The following is a 17495-nucleotide window of genomic DNA, read 5'->3' on the forward strand; positions in this document are numbered from 1 at the left end:
GCAGTAAGTCAATGAAGCTACGTCCCCCTCCGTGCTGGTGTAGTATAGTCATCTCACCGGACCTCTAGTTGGGGCCAAACGAGAGAACTTTGATGTTTATTGGTTTACTGGTCCAACTTTGATTTAACTAATAAAATGTTAATGCATGTAACCAAAAATGTTGTGTAAGTCACCTTACAAAAACCAAATAATCCCAAAACACTTAGGCATGGCACATTAACTCCCTCATTGTTTCTTATTTCGTGACATATCAACCAATGAGAGATGTGGGCTGTGCATGCTTTCAATGACTTGAGACTACCAAACATGACATGAAGTGGTTAGTTCATTGCATGTAATCCTATTAATTAGCGAGAAGATATTAAGTTCTCTCACTTTCCCCCTTGTCTTGGTCATGGTGCACAACCTAAGAGCATGGTTAATAGTATATCCAACTGCTGGCTATATGGTGTTGCCATGTCATATAGTGCCATCACTTGTAGCCACTCATACAATAAGGTTAGCTATAAGGCCCCTCCCAATGCTCCACCTTGTACAGGTGCTAAGCCTTCCATGTAGGCAAAAAATCTGATGTGACAAGTTATTTAAGAGAGAGATGGGTGTGGTGACCCCAGGAAGAAATGATGCTAAGCACGTGAACCTAGACAAAACATTTAAATGAAGGAAGCCCACCAATACATGAAGAGCTTTAGTTGCTAAATCATTAAATGAAGCAAGCTTAGCTACCATAAGCTAAGCACCTATGTATCGGGGAGTATAGTTGCTAAGCTATTTAATGTGCTTAGCACCTCATCTAAGCACCCATGCATTGGCAGTAGCCTAAGGCTGGCTATAAGAGTACTACTTTTTCTCATCTTCTCTCCCTCTTTCTTTTCATATTTATTGTATATCGGCCTAGGAATCCGCATATAGCTAGGCCCTTGCATGAGAGCCCACTCCTCTTTTTCACTTGCTCTAAGATGACTTATACACCTAGACGGAGGGAGTAGTCTCAAGTCATTGGATGCATACGCACCCCACGTATCGTATTGGGTGATTTCTTTTTTCGTGGCAAAAAATAGGGAACGAGGTGGGTAGTTAATGCACCACGCCTAAAAGTTTTGGGATTACTATTTGGTTTTCGTAACGTGACTAATGCACCGGTACAGAGGGAGTGCAATAGTAGTCTTTGATTGCAATTTTTTGCTGGTAGCTTACAAAGCTGAGCGCTCGGTGAGTACAATAGTAGTCTGATTGATGAGACTTCAGATTTGAGCCATCTACCGTACGGAATAAAACAATACACCATGTATTTATTTACAGAGGGAGTAGTACATTTTTGTGTCATGCATTACTAGATATTGCTAGTCAAATACTAAATCCAGATGGACATGGTAGTACTACTAAATCCAGATGGTGGTGCTAGTACTAGTAGTAGTACTACCTGTTGGTCAAATTATTACGTGCTGCTCCTCACAGTGAAGTGACAAGACCCTGCGTCAGAGATGATACCTGAGTATAGGCACCGTGTTCGGCATACCATAGTCAGCCTCACCATCTGCAGTCACTATCATCATGGCTGTAGAGCTAGCCTGCTTACAACTAGCCGTGTTCGACATAATTTCCCGTGCGTAGATGCCCATGCATTGCACGGAACACCAAGATTGGGGGTGGACGGCGCCGACAGTGACCATCGCGCCAGATTTTTCCATGGCCTTCTAGATGTGGTGGGGAGGAGATAAGGCTGATTGTGAGAGGCAATGAGTTGTTTCTAAATAAGGAACAAGTGCGGGCATCTTTTGCAAAACTAGAGAAGTTTGGTTTGTATGCGTCAGATGTAGATCCAACGGCTATTGGTGAAAGCTGGCAGGCACAACATCATCACCAACTCAGGACCTCTTTGATTCGCAGGATTTTGAAAACACAGGAATAGGACACGGCAATATTACTGTTGGGGAACATAGTAATTTCAATAAATTTCCTACGCACACGCAAGATCATGGTGATGCATAGCAACGAGAGGGGAGAGTGTGATCTACATACCCTTGTAGACCGACAGCGGAAGCGTTAGCACAACGCGGTTGATATAGTCGTACGTCTTCATGGCCCGACCGATCAAGCACCGAAACTACGGCACCTCCGAGTTCTAGCACACGTTCAGCTTGATGACGATCCCCGGACTCCGATCCAGCAAAGTGTCGGGGAAGAGTTCCGTCAGCACGACGGCGTGATGACGATCTTGATGTACTACCATCGCAGGGCTTCGCCTAAGCACCGCTACAATATTATCGAGGACTACGGTGGAAGGGGGCACCGCACATGGTTAAGAATATGATCATGTGGATCAACTTGTGTCTAGGGGTGCCCTCTGCCCCCGTATATAAAGGATCAAGGGAGGGTGCGGCCGGCCAGGAGGAGGGCGCGCCAGGAGGAGTCCTACTCCCACCGGGAGTAGGATTCCCCCCCCCCCTTTCCTAGTTGGAATAGGATTCGGGAGGGGGAAAGAGGAGAGAGAGAAGGAAGGGGCGGCGCCGCCCCCCTCTCCTTGTCCTATTAGGACTAGGGGGGAGGGGCGCGCGGCCCAGCCCTGGCCACCTCTCCTCTCTTCCACTAAAGCCCACTAAGGCCCATATACCTCCCGAGGGGTTCCGGTAACCTCCCGGTACTCCTGTAAAATCCCGATTTCACCCGGAACACTTCCGATATCCAAATATAGGCTTCCAATATACCAATCATCATGTCTCTACCATATCTTTACTCGTTCCGTAATACATCATCTCACAACTAACTCATTAGTTGCAATGCTTGCAAGGCTTATGTGATGTGCATTACCGAGAGGGCCCAGAGATACCTCTCCAACAATCGGAGTGACAAATCCTAATCTCGAAATACGCCAACCCAACATGTACCTTTGGAGACACCTGTAGAGCACCTTTATAATCACCCAGTTACGTTGTGACATTTGGTAGCACACAAAGTATTCCTCCAGCAAATGGGAGTTGCATAATCTCATAGTCATAGGAACATGTATAAGTCATGAAGAAAGCAATAGCAACATACTAAACGATCGGGTGCTAAGCTAATGGAATGGGTCATGTCAATCAGATCATTCACCTAATGATGTGATCCCGTTAATCAAATAACAACTCTTTGTCCATGGTTAGGAAACATAACCATCTTTGATTAACGAGCTAGTCAAGTAGAGGCATACTAGTGACACTTTGTTTGTCTATGTATTCACACATGTATTATGTTTCCGGTTAATACAATTCTAGCATGAATAATAAACATTTATCATGAAATAAGGAAATAAATAATAACTTTATTATTGCCTCTAGGGCATATTTCCTTCAGTCTCCCACTTGCACTAGAGTCAATAATCTAGTTCACATCGCCATGTGATCTAACATCAATAGTTCACATCTTTATGTGGTTAACACCCATAGTTCACATCGATATGTGACCAACACCCAAAGGGTTTACTAGAGTCAGTAATCTAGTTCACATTGCTATGTGATTAACACCCAAAGAGTACTAAGGTGTGATCATGTTTTGCCTGTGAGAGAAGTTTAGTCAACGGGTCTGCCATATTCAGATCCATAAGTATTTTGCAATTTTCTATGTCTACAATGCTCTGCACAGAGCTACTTTAGCTAATTGCTCCCACTTTCAATATGTATCCAGATGAAGACTAAGAGTCATCCGGATTAGTGCCAAAACTTGTATCGACGTAACCCTTTTACGACGAACCTTTTGTCACCTCCATAATCGAGAAACATATCCTTATTCCACTAAGGATAACTTTGACCGCTGTCCAGTGATCTACTTCTAGATCACTATTGTACTCCCTTGACAAAATTAGTGTAGGGTATACAATAGGTCTGGTACACAGCATGGCATACTTTATAGAACCTATGGCCAAGGCATAGGGAATGACTTTCATTCTCATTCTATTTTCTGCCGTGGTGGGGCTTTGAGTCTTACTCAATTTCACACCTTGTAACACAGGCAAGAATTCTTTCTTTGACTGTTCCATTTTGAACTACTTCAAAATCTTGTCAAGGTATGTACTCATTGAAAAAAAAACTTATCAAGCGTCTTGATCTATCTCTATAGATCTTGATGCTCAATATGTAAGCAGCTTCACTGAGGTTTTCTTTGAAAAAATCCTTTCAAACACTCCTTTATGCCTTGCAGAATAATTCTACATTATTTTCGATCAACAATATGTCATACACATACACTTATCAGAAATGTTGTAGTGCTCCCACTCACTTTCTTGTAAATACAGGCTTCACCGCAAGTCTGTATAAAACTATATGCTTTGATCAACTTATCAAAGCGTATATTCCAACTCCGAGATGCTTGCACCAGTCCATAGATGGATCGCTGGAGCTTGCATATTTTGTTAGCACCTTTAGGATTGACAAAACCTTCTGGTTGCATCATATACAACTCTTCTTTAAATCCATTAAGGAATGTAGTTTTGTTTATCCATTTGCCAGATTTCATAAAAATGCGGCAATTGCTAACATGATTTGGACAGACTTAAGCATCGCTACGAGTGAGAAAATTTCATCGTAGTCAACACCTTGAACTTTGTCAAAAACCTTTTTCGACAAGTCTAGCTTTGTAGATAGTAACACTACTATCAGCGTCCGTCTTCCTCTTGAAGATCCATTTATTTTCTATGGCTTGCCGATCATCGGGCAAATCCATCAAAGTCCGTACTTTCTTCTCATACATGGATCATATCTCAGATTTCATGGCCTCAAACCATTTCGCGGAATCTGGGCTCATCATCGCTTCCTCATAGTTCGCAAGTTCGTCATGGTCTAGTAACATGACTTCCAGAACAGGATTACCGTACCACTCTGGTGCGGATCTCACTCTGGTTTACCTATGAGATTCGGTAGTAACTTGATCTGAAGTTACATGATCATCATCATTAGCTTCCTCACTAATTGGTGTAGTAGTCACAAGAACAGATTTCTGTGATGAACTACTTTTCAATAAGGGAGAAGGTACAATTACCTTATCAAGTTTTCTACTTTCCTCCCACTCACTTCTTTTGAGAGAAACTCCTTCTCTAGAAAGGATCCATTCTTAGCAACAAATGTCTTGCCTTCGGATCTGTGATAGAAGGTGTACCCAACAGTCTCCTTTGGGTATCCTATGAAGACATATTTCTCCGATTTGGGTTTGAGTTTATCAGGATGAAACTTTTTCACATAAGCATCACAACCCAAAACTTTAAGAAACGACAACTTTGGTTTCTTGCCAAACCATAATTCAGATTGTGTCGTCTCAACGGATTTAGATGGTGCCCTTTTTAACGTGAATGTAGCTGTCTCTAATGCATAACCCCAAAACAATAGTGGTAGATCGGTAAGAGACATCATAGATTGCACTATATCCAATAAAGTACGGTTATGACGATCGGACACACCATTATGCTGTGGTGTTCCAGGTGGCATGAGTTTGTGAAACTATTCCATAATGTTTTAATTGAAGACCAAACTCGTAACTCAAATATTTTACCTCTGCGATCATATCGTAGAAACTTTTATTTTCTTGTTACGATGATTCTCCACTTCACTCTAAAATTCTTTGAACTTTTCAAATATTTTAGACTTGTGTTTCATTAAGTAGATATACCCATATCTGCTCAAATCATCTGTGAAGGTCAGAAAATAATGATACCCGCCACGAGCCTTAACACTCATAGGATCTCATACATCAGTATGTATTATTTCCAATAAGTTAGTTGCTCGCTCCATAGTTCCGGAGAACGGCGTTTTAGTCATCTTGCCCATGAGGCATGGTTCGCAAGCATCAACTGATTCATAATCAAGTGATTCCAAAAACCCATCAGCATGGAGTTTCTTCATGCGCTTTACACCAATATGACCTAAACGGTAGTGCCACAAATAAGTTGCACTATCATTATTAACTTTGCATCTTTTGGTTTCAATATTATGATTATGTGTATCACTACGATCGAGATCCAACGAACTATTTTCATTGGGTGTGTAACCATATAAGGTTTTATTCATGTAAACAGAACAACAATTTATTCTCTTACTTAAATGAATAACCGTATTACAATAAACATGATCAAATCATATTCATGCTCAACGCAAACACCAAATAACACTTATTTAGGTTCAACACTAATCCCGAAAGTATAGGGAGTGTGCGATGATGATCATATCAATCTTGGAACCACTTCCAACACACATCGTCACTTCACCCTTAACTAGTCTCTGTTTATTCTGCAACTCACGTTTCAAGTTACTAATCTTAGCAACTGAACTAGTATCAAATACTGAGGGGTTGCTATAAACACTAGTAAAGTACACATCAATAACATGTATATCAAATATACTTATGTTCACTTTGCCATCCTTCTTATCTGCCAATCACTTGGGGTAGTTCCACTTCCAGTGACCAGTCCCTTTGCAGTAGAAACACTTAGTCTCAGGCTTAGGACCATACTTGGGCTTCTTCACTTGAGCAGCAACTTGCTTGTTGTTCTTCTTGAAGTTCCCCTTCTTCCCTCTGCCCTTTTCTTGAAACTAGTGGTCTTGTCTACCATCAACACTTGATGTTTTTCTCGATTTCTACCTTCGTCAATTTCCACATTACGAAGAGCTTGGGAATCGTTTCCGTTATCCCTTGCATATCATAGTTCATCACGAAGTTCTACTAACTTGGTGATGGTGACTAGAGTATTCTGTCAATCACTATCTTATCTGAAAGATTAACTCCCACTTGATTCAAGCGATTGTAGTACTCAGACAATCTGATCACATGCTCACTAGTTGAGCGATTCTCCTCCATCTTTTTAGCTATAGAACTTGTTGGAGACTTCATATCTCTCAACTCGGGTATTTGCTTGAAATATTCACTTCAACTCCTGGAACATCTCATATGGTCCATGACGTTCAAAACGTCTTTAAAGTCCTGATTCTAAGACGTTAAGCATGGTGCACTAAACTATCAAGTAGTCATCATATTGAGCTAGCCAAATGTTCATAACGTCTGCATTTGCTCCTGCAATAGGTCCGTCACCTAGCGGTGCATCAAGGACATAATTCTTCTATGCAGCAATGAGGATAAACTCAGATCACGGATCCAATCCACATCATTGCTACTAACATCTTTCAACACAATTTTCTCTAGGAACGTATCAAAATAAACATATGAAAACAACAACGCGAGCTATTGATCTACAACATAGATATGCTAATACTACCAGGACTAAGTTCATGATAAATTAAAGTTCAATTAATCATATTACTTAAGAACTCCCACTTAGATAGACATCCCTCTAATCCTCTAAGTGATTACGTGATCCAAATCAACTAAACCATGTCCGATCATCACGTGAGATGGAGTAGCTTCATTGGTGAACATCACTATGTTGATCATATCTACTATATGATTCACGCTCGACCTTTCGGTCTCCGTGTTCCGAAGCAATATCTGTATATGCTTGGCTCGTCAAGTATAACTTGAGTATTCCGCGTGTGCAACTGTTTTGCACCCGTTGTATTTGAACATAGAGCCTATCACACCCGATCATCACGTGGTGTCTCAGCACGAAGAACTTTCGCAACGGTGCATACTCAGGGAGAACACTTCTTGATAATTAGTGAGAGATCATCTTATAATGCTACCGTCAATCAAAGCAAGATAAGATGCATAAAGATAAACATCACATGCAATCAATATAAGTGATATGATATGGCCATCATCATCTTGTGCTTGTGATCTCCATCTTCGAAGCACCGTCATGATCACCATCTTCACCGGCACGACACCTTGATCTCCATCATAGCATCGTTGTCGTCTCGCCAATCTTATGCTTCCACGACTATCGCTACCGCTTAGTGATAAAGTAAAGCATTACAGCGCGATTGCATTGCATACAATAAAGCGACAACCATATGGCTCCTGCCAGTTGCCGATAACTTGGTTACAAAACATGATCATCTCATACAATAAAATTTAGCATCATGTCTTGACCATATCACATCACAACATGCCCTGCAAAAACAAGTTAGACGTCCTCTACTTTGTTGTTGCAAGTTTTACGTGGCTGCTACGGGCTTAAGCAAGAACCAATCTTACCTACGCATCAAAACCACAACGATAGTTTGTCAAGTTGGTGCTGTTTTAACCTTCGCAAGGACCAGGCGTAGCCACACTCGGTTCAACTAAAGTTGGAGAAACTGCACCCGCTAGCCACCTTTGTGCAAAGCACGTCGGGAGAACCGGTCTCGCGTAAGCGTACGCGTAATGTCGGTCCGGGCCGCTTCGTCCAACAATGCTGCCGAACCAAAGTATGACATGCTGGTAAGCAGTATGACTTATATCGCCCACAACTCACTTGTGTTCTACTCGTGCATATAACATCAACACATAAAACCTAGGCTCGGATGCCACTGTTGGGAACGTAGTAATTTCAAAAAAAATCCTACGCACACGCAAGATCATGGTGATGCATAGCAACGAGAGGGGAGAGTGTGATCTACGTACCCTTGTAGACCGGCGGCGGAAGCGTTAGCACAACGCGGTTGATGTAGTCGTACGTCTTCACGGCCCGACCGATCAAGCACCGAAACTATGGCACCTCCGAGTTCTAGCACACGTTCAGCTCGATGACGATCCCCGGACTCCGATCCAGCAAAGTGTTGGGGAAGAGTTCCGTCAGCACGACGGCGTGGTGATGATCTTGATGTACTACCGTCGCAGGGCTTCGCCTAAGCACCGCTACAATATTATCGAGGACTATGGTGGAAGGGGGCACCGCACACGGTTAAGAATATGATCACGTGGATAAACTTGTGTCTAGGGGTGCCCTCTGCCCCCGTATATAAAGGATCAAGGGGGGGTGCGGCCGGCCAGGAGGAGGGCGCGCCAGGAGGAGTCCTACTCCCACCGGGAGTAGGATTCCCCACTTTCCTAGTTGGAATAGGATTCGGGAGGGGGAAAGAGGAGAGAGAGAAGGAAGGGGGGGCGCCGCCCCCCTCTCCTTGTCCTATTCGGACTAGGGGGGAGGGGCACGCGGCCCAGCCCTGGCCACCTCTCCTCTCTTCTACTAAAGCCCACTAAGGCCCATATACCTCCTGGGGGGTTCCGGTAACCTCCCGGTACTCCGGTAAAATCCAGATTTCACCCGGAACACTTCCGATATCCAAATATAGGCTTCCAATATATCAATCTTTATGTCTCGACCATTTCGAGACTCCTTGTCATGTCCGTGATCACATCCGGGACTCTGAACAAACTTCGGTACATCAAAATGCATAAACTCATAATATAACTGTCATCAAAACCTTAAGCGTGCGGACCCTATGGGTTCGAGAACAATGTAGACATGACCGAGACACGTCTCCAGTCAATAACCAATAGCGGAACCTGGATGCTCATATTGGCTCCTACATATTCTACGAAGATCTTTTATCGGTCAGACCGCATAACAACATACGTTGTTCCCTTTGTCATCGGTATGTTACTTGCCCGAGATTCGATCGTCGATATCTCAATACCTAGTTCAATCTCGTTACCGACAAGTCTCTTTACTCGTTCTGTAATACATCATCTCACAACTAACTCATTAGTTGCAATGCTTGCAAGGCTTATGTGATGTGCATTACCGAGAGGGCCCAGAGATACCTCTCCGACAATCGGAGTGACAAATCCTAATCTCCAAATACGCCAACCCAACACGTACCTTTGGAGACACCTGTAGAGCACCTTTATAATCACCCAGTTACGTTGTGACGTTTGGTAGCACACAAAGTGTTCCTCTGGCAAACGGGAGTTGCATAATCTCATAGTCATAGAAACATGTATAAGTCATGAAGAAAGCAATAGCAACATACTAAACGATCGGGTGCTAAGCTAATGGAATGGGTCATCTCAATCAGATCATTCACCTAATGATGTGATCCCATTAATCAAATAACAACTCTTTGTCCATGGTTAGGAAACATAACCATCTTTGATTAACGAGCAAGTCAAGTAGAGGCATACTAGTGACACTTTGTTTGTCTATGTATTCACACATGTATTATGTTTCCAGTTAATACAATTCTAGCATGAATAATAAACATTTATCATGAAATAAGGAAATAAATAATAACTTTATTATTGCCTCTAGGGCATATTTCCTTCAGTCTCCCACTTGCACTAGAGTCAATAATCTAGTTCACATCGCCATGTGATCTAACATCAATAGTTCACATCTTTATGTGGTTAACACCCATAGTTCACATTGATATGTGACCAACACCCAAAGGGTTTACTAGAGTCAGTAATCTAGTTCACATTGCTATGTGATTAACACCCAAAGAGTACTAAGGTGTGATCATGTTTTGCCTGTGAGAGAAGTTTAGTCAACGGGTCTGCCATATTCAGATCCATAAGTATTTTGCAATTTTCTATGTCTACAATGCTCTGCACAGAGCTACTTTAGCTAATTGCTCCCACTTTCAATATGTATCCAGATGAAGACTAAGAGTCATCCAGATTAGTGCCAAAACTTGTATCGACGTAACCCTTTTACGACGAACCTTTTGTCACCTCCATAATCGAGAAACATATCCTTATTCCAGTAAGGATAACTTTGACCGCTGTCCAGTGATCTACTTCTAGATCACTATTGTACTCCCTTGACAAAATTAGTGTAGGGTATACAATAGGTCTGGTACACAGCATGGCATACTTTATAGAACCTATGGCCAAGGCATAGGGAATGACTTTCATTCTCATTCTATTTTCTGCCATGGTCGGGCTTTGAGTCTTACTCAATTTCACACCTTGTAACACAGGCAAGAATTCTTTCTTTGACTGTTCCATTTTGAACTACTTCAAAATCTTGTCAAGGTATGTACTCATTGAAAAAAAAACTTATCAAGCGTCTTGATCTATCTCTATAGATCTTGATGCTCAATATGTAAGCAGCTTCACTGAGGTTTTCTTTGAAAAAATCCTTTCAAACACTCCTTTATGCCTTGCAGAATAATTCTACATTATTTTCGATCAACAATATGTCATACACATACACTTATCAGAAATGTTGTAGTGCTCCCACTCACTTTCTTGTAAATACAGGCTTCACCGCAAGTCTGTATAAAACTATATGCTTTGATCAACTTATCAAAGCGTATATTCCAACTCCGAGATGCTTGCACCAGTCCATAGATGGATCGCTGGAGCTTGCATATTTTGTTAGCACCTTTAGGATTGACAAAACCTTCTGGTTGCATCATATACAACTCTTCTTTAAATCCATTAAGGAATGTAGTTTTGTTTATCCATTTGCCAGATTTCATAAAAATGCGGCAATTGCTAACATGATTTGGACAGACTTAAGCATCGCTACGAGTGAGAAAATTTCATCGTAGTCAACACCTTGAACTTTGTCAAAAACCTTTTTCGACAAGTCTAGCTTTGTAGATAGTAACACTACTATCAGCGTCCGTCTTCCTCTTGAAGATCCATTTATTTTCTATGGCTTGCCGATCATCGGGCAAATCCATCAAAGTCCGTACTTTCTTCTCATACATGGATCATATCTCAGATTTCATGGCCTCAAACCATTTCGCGGAATCTGGGCTCATCATCGCTTCCTCATAGTTCGCAAGTTCGTCATGGTCTAGTAACATGACTTCCAGAACAGGATTACCGTACCACTCTGGTGCGGATCTCACTCTGGTTTACCTATGAGATTCGGTAGTAACTTGATCTGAAGTTACATGATCATCATCATTAGCTTCCTCACTAATTGGTGTAGTAGTCACAAGAACAGATTTCTGTGATGAACTACTTTTCAATAAGGGAGAAGGTACAATTACCTTATCAAGTTTTCTAATTTCCTCCCACTCACTTCTTTTGAGAGAAACTCCTTCTCTAGAAAGGATCCATTCTTAGCAACAAATGTCTTGCCTTCGGATCTGTGATAGAAGGTGTACCCAACAGTCTCCTTTGGGTATCCTATGAAGACATATTTCTTCGATTTGGGTTTGAGTTTATCAGGATGAAACTTTTTCACATAAGCATCACAACCCAAAACTTTAAGAAATGACAACTTTGGTTTCTTGCCAAACCATAATTCAGATTGTGTCGTCTCAACGGATTTAGATGGTGCCCTTTTTAACGTGAATGTAGCTGTCTCTAATGCATAACCCCAAAACAATAGTGGTAGATCGGTAAGAGACATCATAGATTGCACTATATCCAATAAAGTACGGTTATGACGATCGGACACACCATTATGCTGTGGTGTTCCAGGTGGCATGAGTTTGTGAAACTATTCCACAATGTTTTAATTGAAGACCAAACTCGTAACTCAAATATTTTACCTCTGCGATCATATCGTAGAAACTTTTATTTTCTTGTTACGATGATTCTCCACTTCACTCTAAAATTCTTTGAACTTTTCAAATATTTTAGACTTGTGTTTCATTAAGTAGATATACCCATATCTGCTCAAATCATCTGTGAAGGTCAGAAAATAATGATACCCGCCACGAGCCTCAACACTCATCGGATCTCATACATTAGTATGTATTATTTCCAATAAGTTAGTTGCTCGCTCCATAGTTCCGGAGAACGGCGTTTTAGTCATCTTGCCCATGAGGCATGGTTCGCAAGCATCAACTGATTCATAATCAAGTGATTCCAAAAACCCATCAGCATGGAGTTTCTTCATGCGCTTTACACCAATATGACCTAAACGGTAGTGCCACAAATAAGTTGCACTATCATTATTAACTTTGCATCTTTTGGTTTAAATATTATGATTATGTGTATCACTACGATCGAGATCCAACGAACTATTTTCATTGGGTGTGTAACCATATAAGGTTTTATTCATGTAAACAGAACAACAATTTATTCTCTTACTTAAATGAATAACCGTATTACAATAAACATGATCAAATCATATTCATGCTCAATGCAAACACCAAATAACACTTATTTAGGTTCAACACTAATCCCGAAAGTATAGGGAGTGTGCGATGATGATCATATCAATCTTGGAACCACTTCCAACACACATCGTCACTTCACCCTTAACTAGTCTCTGTTTATTCTGCAACTCACGTTTCGAGTTACTAATCTTAGCAACTGAACTAGTATCAAATACTGAGGGGTTGCTATAAACACTAGTAAAGTACACATCAATAACATGTATATCAAATATACTTATGTTCACTTTGCCATCCTTCTTATCTGCCAATCACTTGGGGTAGTTCCACTTCCAGTGACCAGTCCCTTTGCAGTAGAAACACTTAGTCTCAGGCTTAGGACCATACTTGGGCTTCTTCACTTGAGCAGCAACTTGCTTGTTGTTCTTCTTGAAGTTCCCCTTCTTCCCTCTGCCCTTTTCTTGAAACTAGTGGTCTTGTCTACCATCAACACTTGATGTTTTTCTCGATTTCTACCTTCGTCAATTTCCACATTACGAAGAGCTTGGGAATCGTTTCCGTTATCCCTTGCATATCATAGTTCATCACGAAGTTCTACTAACTTGGTGATGGTGACTAGAGAATTCTGTCAATCACTATCTTATCTGAAAGATTAACTCCCACTTGATTCAAGCGATTGTAGTACTCAGACAATCTGATCACATGCTCACTAGTTGAGCGATTCTCCTCCATCTTTTTAGCTATAGAACTTGTTGGAGACTTCATATCTCTCAACTCGGATATTTGCTTGAAATATTCACTTCAACTCCTGGAACATCTCATATGGTCCATGACGTTCAAAACGTCTTTAAAGTCCCGATTCTAAGACGTTAAGCATGGTGCACTAAACTATCAAGTAGTCATCATATTGAGCTAGCCAAATGTTCATAACATCTGCATCTGCTCCTGCAATAGGTCCGTCACCTAGCGGTGCATCAAGGACATAATTCTTCTATGCAGCAATGAGGATAAACCTCAGATCACGGATCCAATCCGCATCATTGCTACTAACATCTTTCAACACAATTTTCTCTAGGAACGTATCAAAATAAACATATGAAAACAACAACGCGAGCTATTGATCTACAACATAGATATGCTAATACTACCAGGACTAAGTTCATGATAAATTAAAGTTCAATTAATCATATTACTTAAGAACTCCCACTTAGATAGACATCCCTCTAATCCTCTAAGTGATTACGTGATCCAAATCAACTAAACCATGTCCGATCATCATTGAGATGGAGTACCTTCATTGGTGAACATCACTATGTTGATCTTATCTACTATATGATTCACGCTCGACCTTTCGGTCTCCGTGTTCCGAGGCCATATCTGTATATGCTTGGCTCGTCAAGTATAACCTGAGTATTCCGCGTGTGCAACTGTTTTGCACCCGTTGTATTTGAACGTAGAGCCTATCACACCCGATCATCACGTGGTGTCTCAGCATGAAGGACTTTCGCAACGGTGCATACTCAGGGAGAACACTTCTTGATATTTAGTGAGAGATCATCTTATAATGCTACCGTCAATCAAAGCAAGATAAGATGCATAAAAGATAAACATCACATGCAATCAATATAAGTGATATGATATGGTCATCATCATCTTGTGCTTGTGATCTCCATCTTCGAAGCACCATCATGATCACCATCGTCACCGGCGCGACACCTTGATCTCCATCGTAGCATCGTTGTCGTCTTGCCAATCTTATGCTTCCACGACTATCGCTACCGCTTAGTGATAAAGTAAAGCATTACAGCGCGATTGCATTGCATACAATAAAGCGACAACCATATGGCTCCTGCCAGTTGTCGATAACTTGGTTACAAAACATGATCATCTCATACAATAAAATTTAGCATCATGTCTTGACCATATCACATCACAACATGCCCTGCAAAAACAAGTTAGACGTCCTCTACTTTGTTGTTGCAAGTTTTACGTGGCTGCTACGGGCTTAAGCAAGAACCAATCTTACCTACGCATCAAAACCACAACAATAGTTTGTCAAGTTGGTGTTGTTTTAACCTTCGCAAGGACCGGGCATAGCCACACTCGGTTCAACTAAAGTTGGAGAAACTGTCACCCGCTAGCCACCTTTGTGCAAAGCACGTCGGGAGAACCGGTCTCGCATAAGCGTACGCATAATGTCGGTCCGGGCCGTTTCGTCCAACAATACCGCCGAACCAAAGTCTGACATGCTGGTAAGCAGTATGACTTATATCGCCCACAACTCACTTGTGTTCTACTCGTGCATATAACATCAACACATAAAACCTAGGCTCGGATGCCACTGTTGGGGAACGTAGTAATTTCAAAAAAAAATCCTACGCACACGCAAGATCATGGTGATGCATAGCAACGAGAGGGGAGAGTGTGATCTACGTACCCTTGTAGACCAACGGCGGAAGCGTTAGCACAACGCGGTTGATGTAGTCGTACGTCTTCACGGCCCGACCGATCAAGCACCGAAACTATGGCACCTCCGAGTTCTAGCACACGTTCAGCTCGATGACGATCCCCGGACCCCGATCCAGCAAAGTGTCGGGGAAGAGTTCCGTCAAGTAAAACCTACTTGATGTACTACCGTCGCAGGGCTTCGCCTAAGCACCGCTACAATATTATCGAGGACTATGGTGGAAGGGGGCACCGCACACGGTTAAGAATATGATCACGTGGATCAACTTGTGTCTAGGGGTGCCCTCTGCCCCCGTATATAAAGGATCAAGGGGGGGTGCGGCCGGCCAGGAGGAGGGCGCGCCAGGAGGAGTCCTACTCCCACCGGGAGTAGGATTCCCTCCTTTCCTAGTTGGAATTGGATTCGGGAGGGGGAAGAGGAGAGAGAGAAGGAAGGGGGGCGCCGCGCCCCTCTCCTTGTCCTATTCGGACTAGGGGGGAGGGGCGCGCGGCCCAGCCATGGCCACCTCTCCTCTCTTCCACTAAAGCCCACTAAGGCCCATATACCTCCCGAGGGGTTCCGGTAACCTCCCGGTACTCCGGTAAAATCCCGATTTCACCCGGAACACTTCCTATATCCAAATATAGGCTTCCAATATATCAATCTTTATGTCTCGACCATTTCGAGACTCCTCGTCGTGTCCGTGATCACATCCGGGCAAACTTCGGTACATCAAAATGCATAAACTCATAATATAACTGTCATCAAAACCTTAAGCGTGCGGACCCTACGGGTTCGAGAACAATGTAGACATGACCGAGACACGTCTCCAGTCAATAACCAATAGCGGAACCTGGATGCTCATATTGGCTCCTACATATTCTACGAAGATCTTTTATCGGTCAGACCGCATAACAACATACGTTGTTCCCTTTGTCATCGGTATGTTACTTGCCCGAGATTCGATCGTCGATATCTCAATACCTAGTTCAATCTCGTTACCGACAAGTCTCTTTACTCGTTCCGTAATACATCATCTCACAACTAACTCATTAGTTGCAATGCTTGCAAGGCTTATGTGATGTGCATTACCGAGAGGGCCCAGAGATACCTCTCCAACAATCGGAGTGACAAATCCTAATCTCGAAATACGCCAACCCAACATGTACCTTTGGAGACACCTGTAGAGCACCTTTATAATCACCCAGTTACGTTGTGACATTTGGTAGCACACAAAGTATTCCTCCAGCAAATGGGAGTTGCATAATCTCATAGTCATAGGAACATGTATAAGTCATGAAGAAAGCAATAGCAACATACTAAACGATCGGGTGCTAAGCTAATGGAATGGGTCATGTCAATCAGATCATTCACCTAATGATGTGATCCCGTTAATCAAATAACAACTCTTTGTCCATGGTTAGGAAACATAACCATCTTTGATTAACGAGCTAGTCAAGTAGAGGCATACTAGTGACACTTTGTTTGTCTATGTATTCACACATGTATTATGTTTCCGGTTAATACAATTCTAGCATGAATAATAAACATTTATCATGAAATAAGGAAATAAATAATAACTTTATTATTGCCTCTAAGGCATATTTCCTTCAATTACAAGTTTCAAACTAATATTACAAATGTTAGGAGTAATGTTGCACCTACATAGAGGGAATTACTAGGACATAAGAACTTTCATTACTTTAGGTGGATGCAGCATTATCATACAAACTGAAATCCACTGCCCTAACAAGTCACTAATGGGTAAATAAATTTGTGAGTCTCTGGCCACTTGATGTTTCAAAAACAAATTCAGCTTCTACGGAGACTTTTTCATTTAGGCTTAGACGCTTGCGGTGATCAGCACGCCATTCATTGTTGCGCCAGAGAACGCCAAACCTCATTACCATGAGCACACTTGCCTCTAGAACAAAGAACATGGCCAATTTATTCTTAGATGTGTTGCCTCGGTAGTCGATCTAAATCAATTTCTGTAAGATGGAGATCAAGGCATTTGATGAGATTGTTATAGTGCAGCACATTTTTCACTTTTGGGTCTTTTTTTATCTACAAAAGAAGAGAACATATTAGAGCAGCTGGCTGTATAAGATTGTCGTGTCATCAAG

Source organism: Triticum dicoccoides, chromosome 4A (assembly GCF_002162155.2).
Source record: "Triticum dicoccoides isolate Atlit2015 ecotype Zavitan chromosome 4A, WEW_v2.0, whole genome shotgun sequence".
Lineage (NCBI taxonomy): Eukaryota > Viridiplantae > Streptophyta > Magnoliopsida > Poales > Poaceae > Triticum > Triticum dicoccoides.